This window comes from Mytilus edulis, chromosome 6 (assembly GCF_963676685.1).
Source record: "Mytilus edulis chromosome 6, xbMytEdul2.2, whole genome shotgun sequence".
In the NCBI taxonomy this organism is placed as follows: domain Eukaryota; kingdom Metazoa; phylum Mollusca; class Bivalvia; order Mytilida; family Mytilidae; genus Mytilus; species Mytilus edulis.
Genome location: NC_092349.1, coordinates 76,115,979 through 76,123,214, shown reverse-complemented (window position 1 = coordinate 76,123,214; position 7,236 = coordinate 76,115,979).

Below are 7,236 nucleotides of genomic sequence, written 5' to 3'. Positions count from 1 at the left end.
GTAAATGTTCCCCTGACTGATTAAAAAAATAGATCACGTTTCGATTTCATAGTAAAATAAAGAGGTATGGTCAATTTTCCCTGTATGTTTTCCCCACTCAGAAGGTCAAAATCTAAAGCCTGCCAAATCCACCTGTAAATTGAATTACACTTACTGAAATACTTTTTAGCAATTTTATATATTTCCTTAAAATCAAAATGAATGTAGTCGTTTATTATACTAAATTGTTTTGCCATATTTTACAACGAATCACGTCGCTAACCAACCGGAATTATTTTGTATTTGCAAAAGTGAGGCGAAGGATACCAAAGAGACAACCAAACTGACAAGTCGATAATAAACCAACAAGTCCATGGCCAAAAATAGAAAAAAGATCAGCAGACAAATAATCACAACACAACATAGAAAACCAAAGAATGAGCAACACAAACACAACCCAAAACTCAGGTGCTCCAGAAAGCCAAGCATATCATGTTCATACAACATTTAACTTTACTATAGTACTAGTCTCAGCAGAATTTTGATTTTTGTTTATTATCACTTTAAATTTGGTTATCTGTTTAGAATACGCCATTATATTTTGAAACTTAACGTACAGACATTAAACTGTGGTACCTAGAATTAAAATGTTTGTACACTATTTCATTATGCATATTTCTGATGACCGAGTTTAGTTTTTTAAACTGATTTGTATACTTCATTTTTATGTTGTTCTTGTACACTTTTGTTCATGGCTGGAGGTCGTATAGTTTGTTATTTGGGTTCTGGTGGAGAGTCGTTTCATTAGCAATTATCACTTGGCGTCCGTCGTCTGTCGTCCGTCGTCCGGCGTCGTCTGTTAACTTTTACAAAAATCTTCTCCTCTGAAACTATTGGGCCAAATTTAACCAAACTAAGCTACAATCATCATTGGTGTATCTAGTTCAAAAAATGTGTCCCGCGACCCGGCCAGTCAACAAAGATGACCGCCATGGCTAAAAATAGAACATAGGGGTAAAATGAAGATTTTGGCTTATAACTCTGAAACCAAAGCATTTAGAGCATATCTGACATAGGTAAAATTGTTTATCAAGTCAAGATCTAACTGCCCTGAAATTTTTAGATGAATCGAACAACCGTTTGTTGGGTTGCTACCCCAGAATTAGTAATTTTAAGGAAATTTTGCTGTTATCTCAAATATTATTATAGATAGAGATAGAGATTAATTGGAAACAGCAATAACGTACAGCAAAGTAAGACCTACAAATGAGTCATGATGAGCAAAATTGTCAATTGACCCCTTAAGGATTTTTTGCCCTTTATAATCAATTTTACCATTTTTTCTTAAATTTTTGTAATCCTTTACCAAGATGGCTGCCATGTCTAAAAGAAGAACATAGGGGTAAAATGTAACAATATTCATAAATTTTGGTAAATTTTTACAAAATGTTTTCTCTGTAACTACTGGGCAAAGTGCATTATAGATAGATATATTGTACAATAGCAAGAGTGTTCAGTAAAGTAATATGGCGTCACAGGAGTGGGCCACAGGCAGTTGTCTAAGATTTTTTTTTATATATACCTTAATATAACACCAGGTACTAAAATAAATTTTTGTCGAGCCAGTCTTGTTATTATTGCAATATAGGGATTGTGATCATAAGATAGTATCAAGAAGAAAATTTTGTAAAAATAAATTTCCACTTTTCCGTATTTTACTTATAAATGGACTTAGTTTTTTTGCCAGAAAAAAAAACATTCACTCTGTCAGTGTGGTTGAAGTTTTTAAAATTTTTATAATGTTCTTAAACTATCCTGGATTTCTACCAAACTTAGACAAAAGCTTGTTTCTGATCATAAGATATTATTCAGAAGTAAATTTTGTAAAAAAAAATCACTTTTTCCGTATTTTACTTATAAATAGACTTAGTTTTTCTTCCAGTTAACATTACATACAGTCTGCAGTTAAAGTTTATAAAACATTTATTAGATTCATAAACTATCCTGGATTTTTTACCAAACTTGGAAGCTTCTTTCAATCAAAAGACAGTATCGAGAGGGAAATTTTTATTGATGTTTTTCCTCATTTTTGTTGAGTCTGCGATTAACAGCAAAAGTAGGCGAGACACGGGGTTCCGTGGAACCCTTACGAATTTTTTGATAAATGTCACCCCGTCCCGAATTTCCGTTATTTTTCGATTTTTCGGTTGTCAAATCTACTTAAACTTATTAGTGCCTGTGGAGTGGGCCAATATCTACGAACACATCACAACCACCAAAACACAATTTTGTCATGATTCTATCTGTTTAGAGCCTCTAGTTTTACATAAATAAGGCCGTTAGTTTTCTCGTTTGAATTGTTTTACATTGTCATTTCGGGGCTTTTATAGCTGATTATGCGGTACGGGCTTTGCTCATTGTTGAAGTGACCTATATTTGTTAATTTCCGTTTCATTTTTGTCTCTTGTGGAGTGTTGTTTCCGATTGGCAATCATACCACATCTTCTATTTCATACATAATATAAGTAGAGTAGAGTTTTTTTTCACATCATTGAGAGGCATAACTTAAGAACAGAAAATAAGAAATCAATGCAATGTGTACTTGACCTGTGTTAAGTAAACCACAAAAACTTCCAAATTTCGTGAATGATTTGGTGTTTATGCTTGAGTTATATGGGCGTTTTTCAATAAAAACGTATTTTCTTGTCCTATCCACTTTAAAAAAAAATGTGTTTGATCTTTGCAAGTAATTTTTTGTGCAGTCAGTACATTGAATTAGATTTTACATTTTTAAGCAAAGAAACAGTTTATTTTTAGAGGGATTGATAAGATATTGACTCCTGAATGGTCCAAAACAACCAAAATGGCATGTCCCTAGACCGCCTGTTCAACATTCATACTCTAAAATATCGTAAAAAAATGAAGAAATAAATGTTTTTTTTACTTTACATAAGTTCTTTAATAATTCAAAAGTATGTTCAGAGCCAACATATTCTAATAAACACATTTCAATATAGGTTTTTTAATTTCAGAAGGTGTGTCCCTCACAAAATGTCCACTACGAAACGAAGTCATTAAAATTTGCCAATAAACAGTTTTATAAAATCAATGTAATTTTTGTTTGCAAGAGATATATACATTAGGGTCTTACAAAAGAAGTGATCCTTTTATAACGGCAATTAAATTGTTGGTAAGAAAAATTGAGCACATCAAATGGACCAGAGTGATACCGTATTTTTGAAAATGTCCCCTACGAAACGGGTCAAATCTCCTTCAGTGTCTTGTTTTAAAATTATGAAAAAAATATCAGTGTACAGCTTGATTAATGCTTTGATGAATACAATCAGTCTTGTTATTATTGCAATATAGGGATTGTGGGGAAAAAATAAAACATGCGAATACGTCCCTTACGAAACGGTCCCCTACGAAACAAGTATGGGAGAAAAACGTTTCGTAGTGGACACTACCACTGCCATGGAGTCTTTTTTAAATCTTTTTTCAATTATATTCGTGCAAAACAAATAACAAGGGTTAGTTTCATGTAATTTTTATTATGTTTTTATTAACATATAATAGGGTTGATGTCTACTACGAAACTTTTTGTCCACTACGAAACGGTTTTGTCCATTACGAAACGCATCAAAATGTCCACTGCGTAATGTGAGTTGAACCTTCATATGTGAAGTACTGTCTAATCTTTATCGATAAAAATGGTTTTCCAATTCAGAAAAAAAAATAATATTTTTCTAGTATTTAAAGTAAACAAACTGGAATGTCTATAGGAAACATTTAAAATTGCAAAAAATATGTGTATTTAGAAGAAATTTCGTAGGGGACTTACGAAACAGTACACAAATTATGAAAATAATATCATTTTAAAGAATATTTAAGATTGCACTTTTTGTTTACAAACAGGTCTATTATAGAAGTATTCAAAATAACTCTTGAAATTAAATTTTAGACAAGTTGATTTTCCATTTTTTTAGGTCTGAAAGATACGCTTTTATTGAAAAACGCCCATATACGACAAAGCAAAGCAAAGATATTGGTAGTAGATAAGGAGAAAAGATTACAATGGTTGATGTCAATACTTTGGCCCAAAAATACTTTTATTCCACATATAATCTTTAACAAGAAATAAATTATTCTATTTATTTATGATGATTCAATATATTAAGTAAGATTCAAAATAATACCTATGATTCTGCATTTCATATGAGAAAAGGAAGGCAGGCTACTATCTCAGCACCTAGCTGTATTGTGTAGATCTTCCTACCTATCTCAGCACCTAGCTGTATTGTGTAAATCTTCCTTTGCTGTATTAGATACATGAGTGTCCTTACAAACCAAGTTATTTTGCTAGGTCTTCCGATTGCTCCAAGAAACTTTTTTCTATATCATAAACATAAATATCATCATCAATTAATCAAAGTCGGGCTTTAGATTTAATGTGAAAGTATACCTACTAGTATACTAGAGGCGGCGTGAATCAGATGTGGATACTAAATGAATCCAAAGATCTTTTATAGTAAATACAATCAGACTCTTTCACCTTGATATACTATTAAAACGTTTGACTTTTCTTCACTCTACACCGTTGAAATATTCCCCATTCCAAACTAACAAACACACTGAAAGAGTTGGTCCTGTTTTGTTCAAACCAAAGAATGACCAAAGTAGAAACAAGTATCTCATCTTAGCCTGGATTGTACTCTGTAAATATCTCAGATTGAAACAAAAAAATTCTCTGAAATTACCATTATCAAGATGCTTGATTTCTTGATTGACAACATATTTGCTACGTTTGGATGCCATGCTTTTAGTCACCAAACAATTTGCATTCTCATGGGAACAAACTGTGCACCTCTTTTTGGCTACTTGTAACTGTAATCATATGTGACTGACTTAGGAAGAGGAAAAAGAAGTAAACAGTATTCTTTAACTTTCACTTTTCAGATACATTGTACCAGCATTGAAATTTTGTATTTACGCACGTTGGTCTACAAAAGACTCACCAGTGATGATCGAATCAAAAAGTTGAAAAGGCAAAATAAAGTACGAGGTTGAAGAGCACTGAGGACCAAAAATTCCTGAAAGTTTTGCAAAACAGCTAAGGTAATCTATTAAAGATTCACCAGATACAATCAAGTCTGTCTCATATCTTGACTAACAACTAGAAATTGACAATGAGGTTTGGTTGGAAACAAAACATTTCGAGTAAAGAGATGAGTTCATCTTCCCAATTGTAAAATGTCCCTTTCTATGTAGCAACAGTATAGGAGCACCTGCACACGGAGTATATATCTGCCAGTTTATATGATATCCAGCCTGTTGCTTGTATTTCCTGTCATGCTGTCCTTAATAGAGAAATACTGCTCATAAGGAAGCTATTCAGCCAAGAGTTTCAAGTGGTAAAATTGAAATCATCCCTTCGTTAATTTAATCACAAATTGTTTATCTGGTATGTTATATCTGTTTCACAGATGACAACAGATGTTCCAAGTGACGTAATTACAATTTCATCACCCTTTCTCCTAAAATGATGTACTTATTAGACTTATCAACGCGTTTGTAGTACTATATGCAACACAATGGGTGCCATATGTGGAGCAGGGTCTGCTTACTCTTCTGAACCTGAGATCACCCCCAGTTTTAATAGGGGTTCCTGTTGTTCAGTCGTTATTTTACTGTTTTGTAAAGACAAAGACATAAAGGACATACAAAAGATTAAATATTAAAATTTATTTTAGAGGTTTTTTTTAACCCAAAGTCGCATAACAATTCAGATCATGTAATTTTGGATAAGTTTGCATTCATGATTTGACTTGTTATCCATGTTCTTACTTAATATCAATAGAATTTTGAGCATTTTGTTGATTGATTGTATTTATGCTATCTGTCTTCGCCTGGCCAAGCTATTATGGACAGATTAAAACACACCTACACCAGTGTGTTATGTAATTTTTTTATATTTATCTCTCTCATTTTTGCTAGTATGCTTTGTCTATTTGTATTTTTGACATTCTTTGTTGACATATTTGTCTGTTTTATAGTGTTTAAGATTATAACACAATGTTGACTGCTGTACCCCTATTTTAATTTTTTTTACCTATTTGTTTTGTTCACACATTGTTGTCAATATAATGGAATTTTATGTGAGAGGTTTATCTAGCTATAAACCCAACTTTGATCCACTGTTTTACAAATAAGAAAATTCCTGTACCAAGTCAGGAATATGAGTTTTTATCCATCCTTTTGATGTGTTTGAGCGTTTGATTTTGTCATTTGATTAGTTGAATTTTCGTTTTGATTTAAATTGATTGGTATTTTTGTTATTCTACTTTTTCCATACAGTGTGTTTACATCAAATGATTTATCATTTGAGGAAAATAATAATGAAATAAATCCTTGAGTGTTTAAAAAGACCCTAAAAAGATATAATTTGAATCACTTGCAATAGTAAAAAGTTCAAAACTATTGCTGTGAGAGCTTTGTTACTCGACTACTTATGTGTAGGTCATATGATTGCTTGAAAACCATTTTTCTCCTAAAATTAGAGCTACTTCACTTTAAATAACAGATCATTCTTTGAACTACCAAAGTGAAATTGGTCAAATCTCAATCAGTATTTAGAGGCCCCTAACATGTTTCAAAATTTAAAATAATTTGGTGGAGAATTACATAAATGGGAAAAACGGGACACAGATGATGCTCCTGCTTGCATATCATATAAAGTTATGAAGGGAGACAACTGAATAATTAATGGTTAAGTGACACTTCCTAAATTTATACCTAATCGGAGTTTTGTGTATAAGTTTCATAACATTTGGTAGAGATAAACTTCAGTTAAGAGAATGGAAACGAAAATTCAGCAGTTTTTCCATTTGTAAAGAGGCATACTGACTATAGACAAGAGTGCACACACTGAAATGTCTCGCCTTCTTTAATAATCATTGATATTATGTTGATAGTCCTTATTGTAAAGCTTTATTCCAACTGTCACATAAACTTAACATTAACCAATAAAACTAAACATTGACAATGAACCATGAAATCGAGGTCAAGGTCAGATGAACCATACTAGGCACGCATGTACAGCTAACAATTCTTCCATACAACAAATATAATTGACCTATTGCTTATAGTTTAAGAAAAACAAACCAAAACACAAAAACTTAACACTGAACAATTAACCGTGAAAATGAGGTCAAGGTTAAATAAAACCTAAAGATCATAAAATTTTTCCATACACCAAAT